The sequence below is a fragment of the Mustela erminea genome, chromosome 5 (assembly GCF_009829155.1).
Source record: "Mustela erminea isolate mMusErm1 chromosome 5, mMusErm1.Pri, whole genome shotgun sequence".
Lineage (NCBI taxonomy): Eukaryota > Metazoa > Chordata > Mammalia > Carnivora > Mustelidae > Mustela > Mustela erminea.
In genome coordinates, this window is record NC_045618.1 from 59,979,798 (window position 1) to 59,998,756 (window position 18,959).

An 18,959-nucleotide genomic window follows, 5' to 3' on the forward strand; every position below is an offset into this window, starting at 1 on the left:
GTCAAACTACTTATTCTACAAATCCACATTTCCCAAAGTTTGCCCAAAGAACATTGTCCTTGGGATTTCCTCCACAAAAGAAAAGTTGGATGTCGAAATTATTTTAGGAAACTCCTATATCCCAGAGCCTCCTCTTTGAAACTGACAGTAAAAAAAAGCTGCAGAAAAGAAAAACTTCAACTCATAATTCCCTCTATAGTATCTGCTATTAAGAGTCTACACCTAGTGACCAGCAGAATACACTGGAAAAATTTGCTTTAGATCAATAGCACTTTCTGCAGTGTTGGAAATATTTTATGTCTGTGCTCTGCAATATGGTAGTTAGTAGCCACATGAGGCGATAGAAGACTTAATCTATTTTTATTTTTAAAGATTTTATTTGACAGAGAGAGACATAGAAACAAAGGGAACAGAAGCAGGGGGAGTGGGAGAAGGAGAAGCAGGCTTCCTTCTGAGCAGGGAGCCTGATGCGGGGCTCCATCCCAGAACCCTGGGATCATAACTTGAGCCAAAGGCAGATGCTTAATGACTGAGCCACCCAGGCACCCCCATAGAGGACTTTAAATGTGGCTAGCACACATTTGCAACAACATGGATGGAACTAGAGGGTATTATGCTGAACGAAATAAGTCAATCAGAGAAAGACAACTATCATATGATCTCCTTGATATGAGGAAGTGGAGATGCAACGTGGAGGGTTTGGGGGGTAGGAAAAGAATAAATGAAACAAGATGGGATCGGGAGGGAGACAAACCATCAGAGATTCTTAATCTCACAAAACAAACTGAGGGTTGCTGGGAGGAGGGGGGTCAGGAGAGGATGGTGGGGTTATGGGCATTGGGGAGGGTATGTGCTATGGTCAGTGCTGTGAAGTGTGTAAACCTGGCAAATCACAGACCTGTACCCCTGGGGATAAAAATACATTATATGTTTATTAACAAATAAATAAATAAATAAATGTGGCTAGCACAACCAAGGAACATGAATATTTTAAACTTCATTAATTTTAATTAATTTAAATTTGAATAGCCACATGTGGCCAGTGACTACCACACTGGGTTGTGCAGCTCCATATCATTAAACATAAATCTTTTTAAAAAGTCTTTTAATGGAAATTTAAATTTCTCAATACTTTGCACACAGAAAAAGATCATTTGGAGAGAGTTGATATTCTACTGACACATGAGTTTGAAAGTTCTGACATCTGAAAATGCCTTTCCAATCTTTGTAGATATATTAACCTAGATCCTGACCAAGGCCAATTTTAATCTCCACAATTGGATTAATCTCAACAGTATACAACTTGTCGGAAGAAGGCAGCTCTGCTGCTCTGGTTAATTTGTCTTCCTGTCTGGCTTTTAGGTATGATGGGGAAATACACACACAGTCAGAGACAAGCTTCACATGGGACTATGTGGACAATCCCTAGGCATACCACGGGATCCAGTCAGGTGAAAACATTGTCCAACAACTTGATCTAATTCTCAAATATTCATTCTCAAATGTTTCCTTCCTCAAAAGATCTTATTTTTACACTTACTTTATACTTCAAAACATGTCTTTTTAATTTTTATAGTTATGAATAACATTAATCCAATAAAATATTTTCAGGTTTAATAAAATTGGTAGTAATCCTGAGAAGGCTATAAAAATGACAGCTTTTATTTCTTTATTCTTTTTCTTATGATACTTGGCTTTTGATGTCTTGAAAAGGCTTTAGAACACCTCCCAATTTTTCACACATTGGCTCATTTTCAACTTTTTCTGCAGGCGTCCAGAGCCCATGACGCCTGCCTCCACAGGCTTCATGCTTTGTGGCTCCAGCTTCACTTCCTGCTCACAAAGCCTGTCTGTCCTACAGACGGAAAGGAGCTTGAAGGAGCATCATATCCAGAAAAAGAAGAGCAATGTCGCCAACCCTGATAACAGCCAAGGCTCCCATCTCCATCATTAAAGGTGCTTTAGGAGGAGTTCATAGTATGGCAGAGAAGCTGGATATTCTTATGAGTCAATTGTCTTGAATAACCTTGTGTGAGGAGCTGCAGATATTCTTTATTCCAGAAATGTATAGAAATTATTACCAGTAAAAATTGGTAAGAACTGGCAGCCTTCACTCAAGAAACCCTCTGGAAGGCTATGCAATTATTAGATATCACTTTATTTACCTTGTGGTTGGTTTAGGTTAATAAAGTCAGCTTAACTTCAGAATTAACACTAACCTCTTGCCAGGTTGAGCAAGAATTTCCCTTAATGGGAAAGTTGGTATGTCTTCACCAAGTTTAGTTGGTTAGATTATAGTATGCCCATGGTAAGCTGTATTTCACTGCCTTGATCCTTAGGCTAAATCACATAATGGATCCACATATGAATTCAATCAAATATTACTGCTGATTACTGTCAGTAAACCATTCTCCATTTTTCTCCCAAGTAAGAACATATTTACTATTCCATAAATTAAAATTTGATGGCACTGTGAGGAAGAAGCAGCAAAAACTAAACAGTTCAGTTTAGTTTGAAAGTCTGAGTCAGGGTTTTTACTCACAAACTTAATAGAAATAAAGTCTTTGCCTATGAACTAAATTTGATGGTGGAAAGTAAGGGCACATGTATTATATATGACAGGATACATGTTTGGTTTTATTTATATAAGCTGTAGCCTAGGAAAGTAGCCCTTGAGGAGGCATAAACATGAATTTCAGGGTGCTACTGAAACAATAGCTAATAGCATCAACAGCATTTTCCCAAACCACAAGCAATGTTTTTTTTCTTTTTTGTTTAGAGAGAGTGAGTGGGTAAGTGGGGGTGTGGGAGGGGGAGAGACAGAGGGAGAGGAATACAGAGAATCTTAACAAGACTCCACACCCAACATAGGGTCCCACTCAAGGCTCAATCTCACAACCCTGAGATCATAACCTGAGCTGAAATAAGAGTTGGATCTCAACCAACTGAGCCACCCAGGTGCCACCACCTGGCAATCTTTTCTGCGGTGGCTCTCATGGCTGAGGTCAGAATTTGGGTAGCTATGGATTCTTATCTTCCTATGAACTTAAGAAAAAACATTTTAGGTCAGCTCCATCGTGCAAATGGTCATTAATTTATTCTGTATGTTTCTGACAGTAATCCAAGGAGTGGTATTGGCTATTATCAGTCTTAAAATATTAAGTGTGTTGCCCAAATCTCATAGCAGTCTGTTAAAAATGTATCATCTATGAATTTATTTCAACCTCTTATAATAACTTCATTTTACTTTTTAGGGCATTTTGCTCACAAAAAGCTAATCATTTCATATTACCTCTGACTGTCTGATGCATTCATCATTCATACTGATGCATTCATCCAGGTAAGGGCAATTGGCAATAGCCCACAAGAAGGACCTTGATGGCCTGATCTGGCCTGGGACCATGGAGATGGAGAGAAGTATTGGGTTGTGTTGTATACATATTAGAAGGTCAAATTTTCAGAATTTGTGAGTGACTGGGTGTGAAGGTGAAGCTAACTTTGAGCAACCTGCAGGTTTCTGGTTTAGGTAATTGGATCAACTAACTAGGAATAGGATTTTCAGCAATCGAAATAGATTTGGGGTTTAATATACGAAGTTCCTTTTTGAAAAAGTGTTATATAGATTATCTTTGAAATGTCTCTGTGGGGTTGTCTTTGCAATCTTTCTGACCATGAACCAGAGAAAGAAATATGTTTAACATAATAATCCCATAGTTTCACTAAATAATAATAATTCTATTTAAGTGAGGCACTGTGTTATTTTCTATTCTATTCCACATTTCATTTTTCAAATGCTGGTCTCTTCTCACTCGACTGATTTTGGACCCACTTATGGATTATGACTCGCAGTTTGAAAAACACTGCTGTGTGTATTTTTCCTTACATGTCTATGGTTGAGAGACATATCTGGGTTTGAAATAGATGTACAGATGAAATATCAGCAAAGAGGTGGTAAGCACATATACAGAAGTGAATGAACTGGCCTAGGGAGAGAGTGAAAAGTGTCAAGTGTAGAAGGTCAAAGACCTAATCCTGAGATACAGGGAAATGACACAGAGGAAACAGTATAGTATATGCTATGGAAACCAATGCAAGAGATGGTTTTTGACAAAGAAGGAATAACGTTCAGTGCAGTTCAATGTTGCTAAGAGACTGAGCTAATCACTGAAGTTTCCACTAGATTCTGAGATGACTAGGTGACTGGTCACCTTTGTGAAAGACATGGTAAGCTGTTAAAGGGAAGGAACTGGACTTCTGTGGGTTGAAGAAAGAGTAAGAAGTGAAGAAATACAAATAGAGAACTCCTCCAAAAAGTCTGTCTTTGAAATAAAACATTGATATCTGTGGGAAGTAGAGAAGAAAATCAGTGGCAGGACAGAAATAATATTGTACTTCCTCTTATTTGTCATATAGCTTCTTGTTTCAAGGTCAGGGTAATTCCCTGGGGCCAGTTCTAGGGTCACTGGATTAAATGAATAAATCTGTATTTGCCTTACACTTGCTCTCCTTCATTCTGAGTATGCTTGTACATGAACAAAAAAGATAAATTATTAAACAAATATTACTTATATAAATTATATATGAATATTATATATAATAGAATATTCAGGTATATATATATATATATATATATTCTCTAGTCTGAAAAGAATATATTTAGGTGAGTAAATCAGCAAAGTTTCTTTTTTTTAATATATGTAGTATGTGTTTAATTAATTAATCAATTAATTTGAGAGAGAACATGAATGGGGGAGGGGCAGAGGGCGAGGGAGAAGCAGACTGCCCCCTGAACAGGGAGCTTGATACGGAGTTCCATCCCAGGACCTCGAGGTCATAACCTGAGCCAAAGGCAAAAATTCAACTGACTGAGGCACCCAGGAGCCCCTCAGCAAGGTTTCTAAGTTGTTCCTTATGTTGAAGGACCAAGGTGTTCCCAGGATACCTTTATCTATAATAGAACACTGGAGCTTTGGCTGGAGAATGCCCTAGTACAAGGTCTATAGTAGCATCAAAGGCCTGCCTATCTTTCCTCTGGTATGATTCAAACTGTGGGCCAGAGACTTGACTTCTTTCAGCGGCAGAAACGTCATTCAAGGCTTTACTTGGCACATGCACTGAGTTTCAGCTTCAGGAGGCAGAGAGTAGGAGAGTCATTATATTTCAGTTTCAATACCAGTCCAATTATCAGCTTTGGCAAGACACATAATTGTCCCATATTTGAGTCATTGCCAGTGGTTTGTAATAACCACAATCTCCTTGACATTTCTGTCAAAAATATCCTATGGTTTCTAAATTAAAATCTCCCAACCTTAAGAAACACAGACAAAGGAGATATTATAAGGTCGCAGTGGAAAGATAGTTTGTTTCAGAACCCAGTTTCTCAGCCAGCAGGGCAGAGCACTTAATGTTAAACTATTCTCTCTCATTGGCCTTTGGTTAAAGATAGAGTTTTATAAATCACTTTGGGATTTCAGAAGTACTGTATTGATTCTAAACCAGAAGTTGTTATAAATTATGACCTTTTGCACTGCTTAATAAAAGTGTGTGAAGAAATTAAGAGAATTAGGGGGTGATCACAACTATTGAAAGGAAACTCTACTAATTGCTCTTTTCTTGGATATTTCAAAATATTCACACTCCTTCTTATTTGGAATGATGTACCATACACAAACAAGATATTATGTCGGACAGTAGGTCTAGGGACTCTGCTTCTCAGCTTTTCCTGGAAACCAGTGTTCTTTTCCAGGACTGGGAAGCTAGGGGTGTCACACGGTCAAAAATGCTTCCATCTACTGGTCAAACTCAGCAATACACTAAGTGTTCCACCACCTGAAATCACCAGTCTAGAGAACACAAAACACTCAACCTGAACAGAGCTTGAGCTCAGAGGGTCAGGTACTCAAAACAATATGTTCCTGATGATGGTGAAGGTAAACTCAAATAAAGAAGCAGGCCACTCAGATCAGAGGTGGAGTAGAGGCGTAAGGTTAAAACTAAAAATCCCCAAGGCTCTGCTTATATATTCTTTTGCTAACCTAGGAATAAATAGGTTATAGGTAACAGGTGATTGTGATTGTTTTGAAATATTCAGATGAAAAGTGCTCTGAGTTCTGCATATTACCAGCTTTAATAGGCTATGGAATTCTGAGTTTGAAACTAGTAAACAGAATGGCTTGAGGTCAACTGACCCTTTTCTCAGTGCCTGGTTGGGTCAGTGGCTCCCTCATGTGAGTCATTTTAATTCATTCCTGTGCGTGAAAATACGTGACTGTTCCCCTTTCTGACTGTCACAGGGAATTGATTTGCCATGGTGAGCAGTCACCAGATAGGACAATGGAATTTGTTCCATTCCTGTGATGACTTGAGATACAAAATGCCAGGCTGTTTGGCCTGGGGGGGTGGTGCTGTAATTTACAGGCACTGTGGCCAAGAGTCTCCAACACCCTTTGCTCCTGTTGACAGTCACCCTTTTGGGCTGTGATCTGGCTGAATTAATTCACAGCTGCCAGTTATCAGGACTTCATCTGCATTGTTAGGATTCCTTCTAACATGCAGCCTCTATTCATTTAATAGTTATCTGATGGGGACTGATATTGGGTGAAGAGGAATGTTCAAATGATGCTGGCTTTGGCAATGGGAGTTCAAATAACAGAACTCAATTGAAGAGGACAGTATTTGCTCACTGATATGTGATTTTTGTTAGTAGGATTGTGGATGGAAGGGAAGAGGATTCCAGGGAAATATTCTAGCAAAGGGGACGTGAAAGAATGATGTTCCATGTACTTTATTTATTTGTCCAAAAGATGAGAAGACAGCAACAAGGTAGACAGGCAAAGAACAGATATGACAGGAACAGATTTCTGCGAATTAGTGTTGGCCATTTTCCAGGCAAACATTCTGTAGTTGTAGTCTCATTATTATACTCAGTTAAACAATTTATTTGCATTGAACTAATTTCAGCAAGAAATATTAAGTTTTTAGAAGATTCAATTTTCAAGGAGTTTTCTATTTCTTTTTTTAAAGATTTTATTTATTTATTTGAGACAGACAGAGAGCATTAGAGGGGAGAAGGTCAGAGGGAGAAGCAGACTCCCCATGGAGCTGGGAGCCTGATGTGGGACTGGATCCTTGGACTCCAGGATCATGACCTGAGCCGAAGGCAGTCGCTTAACCAACTAAGCCACCCAGGTGTCCAGCAGCAGTTTTCTTAAAGAACACATTCTTTAAAGCATATTTCTGAACTCATGGGCTTTCTTTTCAGACTTCCAGGCAGATGAGAGAGTTTATGGAAAGGAACAAAGCACAAGCAGAAAACTATGCAGTGAAGAAAATACAGTTACTGTAACTAAAACTGAACTCCCTTCAGAATGGCACACTGCAGGAACATATGGAAAGCATCTTTTTTGATTTAGGGCTTGCAGCAGATTCATAGAGTAGCAGGGCCAAAATGAAACCCAGAGGGAAAGGAGACTCCCAAGGGCAAGACCCATAAGCAACCTGAGAGAGAGGTCGGTTTTACAATAACTTAAAATAGTACAGCACATTAAGCTGACTGTCGAGGCATTTTGAATTTTTTTTATATATATAATTTTTTATTTTTTATAAACATATATTTTTATCCCCAGGGGTACAGGTCTGTGAATCACCAGGTTTACATACTTCACAGCACTCACCAAAGCACATACCCTCCCCAATGTCCATAATCCCACCCCCTTCTCCCAAACCCCCTCCCCCCAGCAACCCTCAGTTTGTTTTGTGAGATCAAGAGTCACATTTTGAATTTTATCTATTTAGAGAACATATAACTATGCAGAGGCATAGAAACATGCCTCAAGTGTGTTCCCAATTTAAAAATGCACTTGAAATACACTGACCACAATAATTAATGCTCACTTTTTTTTTTTTAGAATTTTATTTATTTATTTGACAGAGATCACAAGTAGGCAGAGAGGCAGGCAGAGAGAGAGGAGGAAGCAGGCTCCCTCCGGGAATAGAGCCTAATGTGGGGCTTGATCCCAGACCCTGGGATCATGACCTGAGCTGAAGGCAGAGGCTTTTTTTTTTTTTTAAATTTTTTTTATTTATTTATTTTACAGAGAGAGATCACAAGTAGACAGAGAGGCAGGCAGAGAGAGAGAGAGATAGGGAAGTAGGCTCCCTGCTGAGCAGAGAGCCCGATGCGGGACTCGATCCCAGGACCCTGAGATCATGACCTGAGCCGAAGGCAGCGGCTTAACCCACTGAGCCACCCAGGTGCCCCTAACGCCTACTTTTAAAAAGGCATTTAAAAAATTAGTGCCTACTTAAAATATATATACATATATATGTATATATATTTTATTATGTTCAGTTAGACATCACATAGTACATCATTTGTTGTGTATAACACCCAGCGCTCATCAAAACATGTGCCCTCCTTAATACCCACCAGCCTGTTACCCCATTCCCTCACCCTCTCTCCTCTGAAACCCTCAGTTTGTTTCCCAGAGTCCACAGTCTCTCATAGTTTGTCTCCGTCACTAATTACTCCCCCTTCAGTTTTCCCGCCCTTCTCCTATGGTCTTCCATACTATTCCTTATGTTCCACATATAAGTGAAACCACATGATAATTGTCTTTTTCTGCTTGACTTATGTGGCTTAGCATAATCCCCTCCAGTTCCATTCATATCAATGAGAATGGTGGGTATTCATCCTGAATATCCATGATGGCTGAGTAATATTCCATTGTATATATGTATCACATCTTATTTATACATCATCTGTTGAAGAGCATCTCACTTCCTTCCACAGTTTGGTTATTATGGACATTGCTGCTATGAACATTGGGGTGCATGTGCCCCTTCTTTATGTTACATCTGTATCTTTGGGATAAGTACCCAGTATTCCAATTGTTGGGTCATGGGGTAGCTCTATTTTTAACTTTTTGGGGAAACTCCATACTGCCTTTCAAAGTGGTTATACCAGCTTGCATTCCCACCAACAGTGTAAAAGGGTTCCCCTTTCTCCACATCCTCTCCAACATTGTTGTCTCATGCCTTGTTAGTTTTAGCCATTCTGACTGATATAAGGTGGTATCTCACTGTGGTTTTGATTTGAATTTCCCTGATGGCTAATGATGTTGGACATTTTTTCATGTGTGTGTAAGCTACTTGCATGTCTTCTTTGGAAAAGTTCATGTCTCCTGCCCATTGCTTGACTGGATTATTTGTTGTTTTATTTATTTATTTATTTATTTTTTATTTATTTTTTGTTTGTTTGGTTTTTTTTATTTATTTTTATTTCCAGCATAACAGTATTTGTTTTTTGGCTATTGAGTTTGAGAATTTTTTTTTTTAAGATTTTATTTATTTATTTGACAGACAGAGATCACAAGTAGGCAGAGAGGCAGGCAGAGTGAGAGGAGGAAGCAGGCTCCCCGCTGAGCGAAGAGCCTGGTGCAGGGCTCGATACCAGGACCCTGGGATCATGACCCGAGCTAAAGGCAGAGGCTTTAACCCACTGAGCCACACAGGCGCCCCAAGAAGTTTTTTATAGATCTTGGATACCAGCCCTTTATCTGTACTCTCATGTGCAAATCTCTTCTCCCATTCCATAGGTTGACTCTTAGTTTTGTTGACTGTCCCCTTTGCTGTGCAGAAATTCTGAAAAAATATAATATCTGTGCTGGGAAAATTGGATATTCACATGCAAGAGAATGAAAGTGAACGTCTATATTACAGCACTGATAAAAATTAACTTGAAATGGATTGAGACTTAAATGTTAAGACTTGAAGCCCTAAAATTCCTGGAAGAAAAAATAAAGAAAAAACTTCTTGACATTGGTCTTAGAAATGATTTTATGCACATGACACTCTAAACACAAGGAACAAAGGCAAAAATAAACAAGTAGGATTACATCAAACCAAAATGCTTCTGCAGAGCAAAAGAAATGATCAACAAAATGAAAAGGCAACCTTTAGAAAGGGAGGAAATATTTGTAAACTGCATTTCTTATAAGGGGTTTAGTTCTAAAATATATAAAGAATTCATACCCAAGTAACATAAACATCACCAAATAACTCAATTAGAAAGTGGGCAAAGGACTTGAACAGATTTTTTTCCAAAAAAGATATACAAATGGCCAAAAGGTACATTAAAAGGTATGCCACGTCACTTATCATCAGGGAAATGCAAATCAAAACCACAATGGTATATCACCTCACATTTGCCAGAATGGCTATTATCAAAAAGACAAAATATAAAAAGTGCTGGTGAGGACATGGAGAAAAGGGGATCCTTATACACTTGGAGAGAATGAAGTTGATATAACTACTATAGAAAATGGTATAAAGATTCTTCTAAAAATTAAAAATAGAATAATTATATGATACAAACATTCCACATCTGTGAAGATATCTGAAGGAAATGAAATCATTCTCAAAGAGATATTTATAGGCTTAATGTTCGCTGCATTATTTATAATAGCCAATATATGGAAATAGCCTAAGTGTCCATCAGCACATGAATGGATAAAGAAAATGTGATATGTACACATACACACACACACATACACACACAGGAATATTATTCAGTCATCAAAAACAAGGGTATCCTGCCATTTGTAACATGGATGAAACTTGAGGGCATTATGCTAAGTGAAGCAGGTCAAAACCAGACAGATAAAGACACAAACTGTATGCTCTTACTTATATGTGGAATCTAAAACAAGCACATTCACAGAACAGACTGGTAGTTTCCAGAGGGGTGGGAGAAATGGCTGAAAGTGGCCAAAGAGTACAAGCTCCCAGTTACAAGATGAGTAAGTTCTGGAGATACAATGTACAGTATGGTGACCATAGTTACCTTGCACTGCACATTTGCAAGATGTTAAAAGAGTAGATCTTAAAAGTTCTCATTATAAGAAAAAGATAGCTGTAACTATGTGAGCTGATGGATTCTAACCAATCTTATTGTGGTAATCATTGTGCAACATATACATATATCAAATCATTACATGGTACACCGTAAACTTACACAGTGTTATATGTCAATTATAGTGCAATAAAGCTGGAAAAAAAATACAAAGAAATTCAAAAGAAGAATGAAAATCTAGTATCTGTAACCAAAAACATTGTGGGTGGTTCTTTCAGTGGCTTCTGGGGCCAAACCAAGTATAAAACTGACACTTCCCCGCTATGTGTCAATGTTGTGTAACCTCGCTGTGCCTCACTTTCCTCTCATATAAAAAAACCTCACAGGGCTGTTGTGTAGGTTAAAGGTGTTAAAGTATGCAAAACAATTAGAACAGTGTCTGGAGTGAGTTCTGCGAATGTTATTGTTTGCTCCTTGCTTCTTGGGAGCACAAGGATCTTTAGTTTGGCTCCCAGACTGTTCCTCTTAGTGACGTCCCTCTGACCTCCATGTGTCATTCCTTCAGAGCCTCTGTCATCCTCAAAGCACTTCTTATTACAAAATGTCTCCTTGGATGGTAGGAAAAGGCATGGGCCACTCTTAGTACATACCATAACTGATGGCCTGCCTCCTACCCACCCCCCCTTCCTACACACACTGCTCTCCCCCAGATAAGAAAAACTAGTACTCTTTTCTGTGGGAAGGCCAGTTCTGCCATTCCCCCTACCCCCTACCAACATCATGCTCTCTCATTTGCCCCTTATTCCCAAAACAAAAGCTTGATCATTTATTTTTTGCAGGGAAGGAAGTTGTTTTCAGGAAACCTGTGTCACTAACCACATTTATTAAAAATTGGAGTCTGGCATGATAAAGCTTCTTAGAGTACAAGGAAAAATACCTCCCTTTCTTTTAAGTCTTCTATGCTAGTGAGGGAAAATGTACATTAATGTGAGAATAATTTGGCCTGTTACATTTGTTTATTATCTGTCTCCCCCACTAGATTGTAAGCTCTGTAAAGGCAGCAAACTTGTCTTTTTCTGTATCTCACATTTATTAAATGTACGAATAAATAGATGAGAGTAGGGGTTTTACTTGGTAGCTGGGAAAATTTATCTTTTTTACTCTCCCACCCTTTCCTTTGGAACATAAACATAGGCAATGGTGTGCTGGTTAATGTTTGAAAACCGGCTCTCCAGACAGGTGGGGAAAGCCTTAATTTTAGCATTCACCAACTATGATGGTGTAAATATTCCTGCCAGAGGTGATTTCAAGCTACCAACGTGGAGCTCACAAAATTCTTGGCAATTTAACAATAGGCTCTTGCAAGCAGGTACCAACTGGCTTTTGCAGACCACTGAAAACAGGTATTAGATTAACGTTACAACATTCAAAAAGGAAAACGTGGTTTGTTTAACATGGATTGAAATTAAAACACAAATCCAAAAGCCACTCCCCTTCTAGGTATATAAATACATGTATAAACACCTAAAGGACAGATGTGCAGAAATGAGTTAAGGTAGACAGCTATCTATAAAATACCAGCTTGTAAGGTTGGCAATTGGCAGGCATCTGGGAACTTGGATTTAGGGAGGGTTCCCACCATTGCCAGACTCATAAGAGTGGCTCACTGTGCCCAAAGTGTTTACACAAATAATGTGGTTTATGGCGAATTTTTGTGTTCAATCTGGGAATCTGAAATTTTCATACTTGCTAGGCAGAGGGTATCTACATGACAAGTTCCCAGTGAAAACTGTGGAGTCTCTAATGAGCTTCACTGCGACATACTGTCACAAGCCGTAACTGGAGAAACTGAGCACGTCCTATGCGACTCCACTGGGAAAGGACCCTTAGAAACTTGTATTTGGTTTTCTATGGCTTTCCCCTATGGTTTTCTATGGCTTGTATCCCTTCACTATAAGAAATCTCAGCCCTGAGTAGAACTTTATGTTCCGTCCTCTGAATCTTCCTAGTGAATTACAGAACCTGAGGGTGGACCTGGGACCTTGCCAACATGGTGCGAAAATAAATAAATTGTTCAGTCCTAGATACAAGTGAAGCCACTATTATTTCAAAGTATTCAAGAGTCTACAGGGAATGGTTCTCTTCTTCTCCATGCTGTCATAGCACATTGAAAATGCTTTTGTCACAGCACTGAATGCATTACTGTGTAAGTCCATGTCCCTTCAGCAACCCCCATTCTTGCTTCTACTTCAGGACAAGCTCTCCAAGAGCAAGAGCCATTGTTGTTCTTTTTATCTATTCATCTTATAGTGGGAAACATATTGCCCACCCCCTTAGTAGAGCAGTGGGTTTTCTAAATAAATAGATTATATTGCATGGGGCTGGGGAAGTTTTGGGTGAGAAGAGGGGCTGACTATAGGATGAGGAATAAGAGACTACTTAGCTGAAGGGCCAATTTTGAAACTTTGTTGAAGGGGAGTAGGGAGAGGGCAGAACAGATATCCCTGCCCCACTCCAGACTCTTCTCCACACTGGTTTTTTTTTTTTTTTTTAAGATTTTATTTATTTATTTGACAGAGAAAGAGATCACAAGTAGGCAGAGCAGTAGGCAGAGAGAGTGGGGAGAGCAGGCTCCTTGCTGAGCAGAGAGCCCGATGTGGGGCTCGATCCCAGGACCCTGGGATCATGATCTGAGTTGAAGGCAGAGGCTTAACCCACTGAGCCACCCAGGCACCCCTCCACACTGTTTTAATGACTGGGTTACGGGACATCCTATCTGCTCATTCTTCACTGTGCTCCCAGCATCCAACATGCTATAGATCGCTCTTTCTTACCACTCCAGGTGCCTGACCAATTGTCTCAATTCCCATCTCACATAAGGCAACAGAATGGATAGCTTGAGGCAGAGCCACTACTAAGAGGCACTCGAGGAGGGGTTCCTTCATTAGAAGACGACAACAAAATAGACACAAATCCCTAATTCTATGAAACACCAGATTTTCCCCTTACTGGTGATTAATTCCCTCCCATTTCCTTAAAACTGGTGTCAACACTTCCCAGTAACATAGAATTGAAAGGCATGTCTTCCATTTTCACTCAGTTACTCATACCTAACATTCTGCCTGTAGATTGAAAGAATGCAAACGCAAATAGGGCAGATGACTAGAACAATGTGGAATCATGCCTCACTTTTTTTTTCTCTCCTGGCTCATGCACAGAATGCTGAAAGCTTATTCATTTCTGGTAAATATAGTTAAGAGCAAGGAATAGAGAGATGACTCATATAATATGGTATAAAAATGATGGGGCACTCATTGCATTTTTTAATTTCCCAATGATGAACCATCACTTCTGTTCCTCTTGCTCAGGAGTCAACATAATATAAACACAAATGAATTCAGTGGGAGAAAGTTTTATGATCTTTTGTTATCTGGCCCAAGTTCATAACAATGTCTGAAAAGATCACCAGGCAGTTTCAACTAGTTGATTAGTTCAAACTAATCAGAAAAGGAATAACTACTTATCAAGAAGGATAACTGTTTTTTTTATTGGATTAGTCTATTGGGCATAAACACAATACTGGCTATTAATTACTGTGTTTAATTAAATACATTGTCCATCAATTCAAATGTGAATAGGCAACTATCTCTCAGTAGGTTATATGGAGTACCAACCATATGGCAGACTCTGTACTAAAAACACTGGGTACACGGTGGTTAACAAAATAGATCTGGGCTTTGCCCTTATATAGTTTATAGTCTTTTGGGAGAAAGTATACAAGAAAACAACTGGATTAATATTGAATAAAAAATTATGTGCTATGAAGGCAAAGGGTACTAGGAGAGAAAACTTAAACATTTAGTGGTTGGAAAGGGCTCTCCAAAGGAAGATACATTTAATCGAAGGCCTCAAGAATAAGAAAGAGTCAGCCAGGAATAGCATGTGCCTCTTTGTAGGGATAGATAAGGTAGGGGGGAAGTTTAGGCAGAGTGAACATCATGTATGTAGTTGTTAAGCAGGAAAGACCTTGCAGAGACAAGGAACTGAAAGAAAGTCAATATGGTCGGAGCATAGTGAAGAGAGGAGAGTGGCATGTGATATTCACTAGAGTATCTAGCACAGTCCCATTAGCATGCAAGTGCTCAATACATTTTCACAGAACATGACTGAAATTCCTATAAAAAGAAACCTTCTAGGAGATCACCTTGGGTCCTAAGTTGTATTGTCATCCCAAATATCTATTCTAATATGTCTACCAAGAACAGTAAACCATTGGGTGGGGAGGGCACACAATCTCCTGGGATAACCATATATTGAGGAGATTAAGAATTTTATGCAGTGATGGGAAAAAAGAATTTTATGCAGTGAAAGTAAAATGATGTTCACGAGGTAGTCTTTTAGATTAACCAACTTAGTTCAATGGACTTGAACTGGGATGGATAGATTGGTGATAAGTGGTAAGGGGGGTTTGGAGGGCTTAAACAAGAACTGCAAAGATTTCTTTACTCTTCCTCTCTGGCCTCATTAACAACTGTATCTCTTGGGTTAAGTCCAAAGCAAATGGGAGGGATAGGGCAGAAAAAAACAATTTTCACTCTATTTAGTATTAGTGTGAGACTAAATCATTGACATTTCCCTGTCATGTAAACTTCAACCCAGGAAAGATGAGTCCAACTTCACTAGAAGTGCTGTCAAGGAATCCTGAGCTCAGATTATATTTCAGCTATAAACAACTTAAGAATGACTAGGCTCTGAGGGGAAATAAGCAGCCCAAAGTATACTGCTACAATTGCTTTAGATGAAATGGATATTGAGGTAAAGGAAAATCAAGCCATGTTCTGAAGTTATTTCAACTCTCTAAAATTGGAGGTACTCCTGTGAAGTACACACCCTTAGAAAAAAAATCATTAACAGAGTCTTCTGCCTTCTTAGGCATTGTTTTGTCATCTTGGAGACCCACCTGAATGATCTGAATCAATATAAATTAGAAATGTATGGATTAAATCTCTCAAAATCACCACATGTGATTGAGGTTTTGACAAACTAAAAGACTCATTGAAAGACACGTGGAAATGTTTTCAGAATCCAAGAACCACCAGGTTGGCCCATCTCTAAAAATGAATGACCCCGTGAATATTACAATCCCCTCATATTCTTATGTTTCATAAAATAATTCCTGTCACCACTAATATGTAAGTATTTTCAAATGAGATTAACTATTCTATTTGAAAATGGTGGAAGGGATTCTAAACTGGAATATCCTAAGATTCTATGGGAGATGGTAAATCTGGAAGTAAGCTAGAGTGTCTTACCTACCAGGGTTCTCAGTAGCAAAACCAGAATTGACTCTAGTTAGTTTAAACAGAAGAGGAATTTGCTAAAGGAAATTGGAAAGCTCACCAGTTTCCTTGGGGTCTAGAGAGTCAGATGGCGCCTGTGCAGCTAGGAAGAGCGCCCAAACCACACTCCAGAGCTGCCCTAGGAAAGACAGATACCGCTGCTGGTTCAGCCCAGACCTTCCAGAATGCAAAGATGGTACTGGTGACTAGATGAGAGAAGCCTTTCCACTCTTGGCTCCAAAAACCAGATGTGTCTTCTGCCACACTTAACTGAAACATGGATTTTCCATAACCTCCCTTTACATAGATCAATTACAAATCCAAGACTTCCATGGATGTATCTGATCGGCAGAACCTAAGTCACATGCCTGTGCCCAACTATAAAGGGAATCTCAGTGGAGAGTTCTGGCTTCTGCCTTGGAGAAGAGGAACACATAAGGTGGAATTCCTACGGTCATAACAAGGGCATTCATATGATTCTGGATGGCTACCACATGGTGGATGTCCTTTACAATTTAGACTGGGTACTATTTCCTATTATCAATGACATTTCATAATAACATTTCTTGTTTCGTCATGCAACTAATTTATTATATGTATGCTCCTTATTTTTCTTGATGGCCATTTCTCTTATTAATTATATTAAAGACTCTTGTTTACTCAACATTTTGCAATCAAACACATTTTCCACCTGGACCACAAGTGAAAACAAAAAATAACCACCTTTAAACAAGAGGGTGGGGGTTGGGATTGAGGTACGTGAAACATTATGCATTTGATTAACATAAGTATACTCCAGGCATTCAACTCAAGGCCTATTGATCCTTTAATTTTTTTTTTTTGAGAGTTTATTCTCCAACTTACAGAAAAGTTACAAGAATAGTTCAACAAATACTCACACCTTTCACCTAGATTCATCAGTTTTGTTTGCTTTGGAGAGTCCAGAGCAGTTGTTTTTTAGAATGTTTCTAAATTTGAATTTTTATAGTTGTTCTCTCATGACTAGATTTAAACACATTTGGTAGAAATGCTACATAGGTGATGATGTAGTCTCAGTAATTTCTAAAATAAGGCAAGTGATATCAATTTATTTTCTTACTGGTAATATTAAGTTGAATCAGTTGATTAAATTGGTGAACTCTATGTTTCTTCTTTAAAAGTTATTTTTCTTTCTGCGTATTTAAAAGTGATACTCTGAGACTGTGTGAATATTCTGCTTCCTGACAATCCTTCAACCAATGATTTTAGCATCAATGATGATTCTTTGATGAATCGATTATGACTATGATGATTGCAAGATAAAGATTTTCATATTCTGTTGTATCTTCTACATTAGAAGGCATTCCTTCGTAAAAGAGGATTTCACCTTCCAGTTTATTACATTCATTCATTTATTGTCTTATTCAATATGTTGTAATATGTTACTGACAGTTTCTACTTCGATGCTCAAATTATCCAAATTTAGCCAATGGGACGCCCCTCCAAGCTGACTCCTGTGTCGTTTGGACATGGTTCAATCAGAGGTTGACCACTCCCTTAATCTTTAGCACAACAAAATGTTTCAAGAACACCTAAAACTTTTCCTGCCCCAAGGCTAGAATCAGCATTTCTCCAAGAATCACTAGTTCCTTTTAGAGAAAAATGAAGGTGTTTAGATGCCAGGATCTAGATGCCAGTATGTTCATTCCAACTCAGAATCTTTGCTTCTAGTTTCTTGCAGTTGACAAACAAAACTGGGAATTATTTACATCTATATCTTTCTGTATATCTTGATACTTTTAATTCATTCTAGCACCATGGGATTTTTCCTTTTCTACTCTCATTCCAGTAGTTTGCATGCTTTCCCACCACTCTCTTCCCATACTTCACTATGGGCAGAATAATTTAGTTTCTCCACAGAGGCACAATACATCCCAGGGTTGGGTGGGGAAATTATACTCCTGATGCCACTATCTCTGCTGCATCATCCCTGGTTACCTAATCAATCTCAGGATTGTAACCACAAAGCCAGTCTTGACTTCTCCCTTCCTCAGAGTCCCCTTCCTGTGAAGTACCCTCCTTATCCTTATATACAGAAATGTTCAAGGTCTCCATGTGCTTCTTGTTCAACCTCTCTTGCCTCTTGTTCCCTTCCTGAGCATGTCCTATAACTTCTCTGCCTTCTTCCCAAGCTGTGAGACAGCTGCCTCCCAACTAAAGTATAAAGTAATACTAACATCATTACTGCATGTTCGCTAAACCCCCAAGTTTTCTATTCTCCAAACAGAAAATTGCATGTGTGGTGGGATAATCAAGATTCAATGAGCCACATCAGTTATACAACAAAGGCAAACCCCATAACAAAATTTAAAAAATAAAAGGAAATCAAACCCAAATTTCTTTAGCACTGTGTAAATAAATCTGGGTGTGTTCAACTTTGTCTTGGCAATTTTTATATATTTGCAATATTTGGATTAGAAATAAAACAGACTGGACTTTGTTTCTGAGAAAGTTATTTTTTATGAAATTATTTATTATAATTATTGAATATATGTATTAAAGTTTTTTATTAAAAATTATTAATTGTTAAATACATTTATTTCAGACACTGTATTTTTCATCTCTAGAAGTTCTTTTTTATTACTGACTTATTTCTTTAAGATCATGCTGTTCTTTAGGAATATTGATAAAATTTGTAATAGTTGATTTAAAATCTCTTTTAATTTCATCATCAATGCCATTTCTAGTTCTGCTTGTATCTTCTCGTATTTTGTGGTAACAGTGGGCTG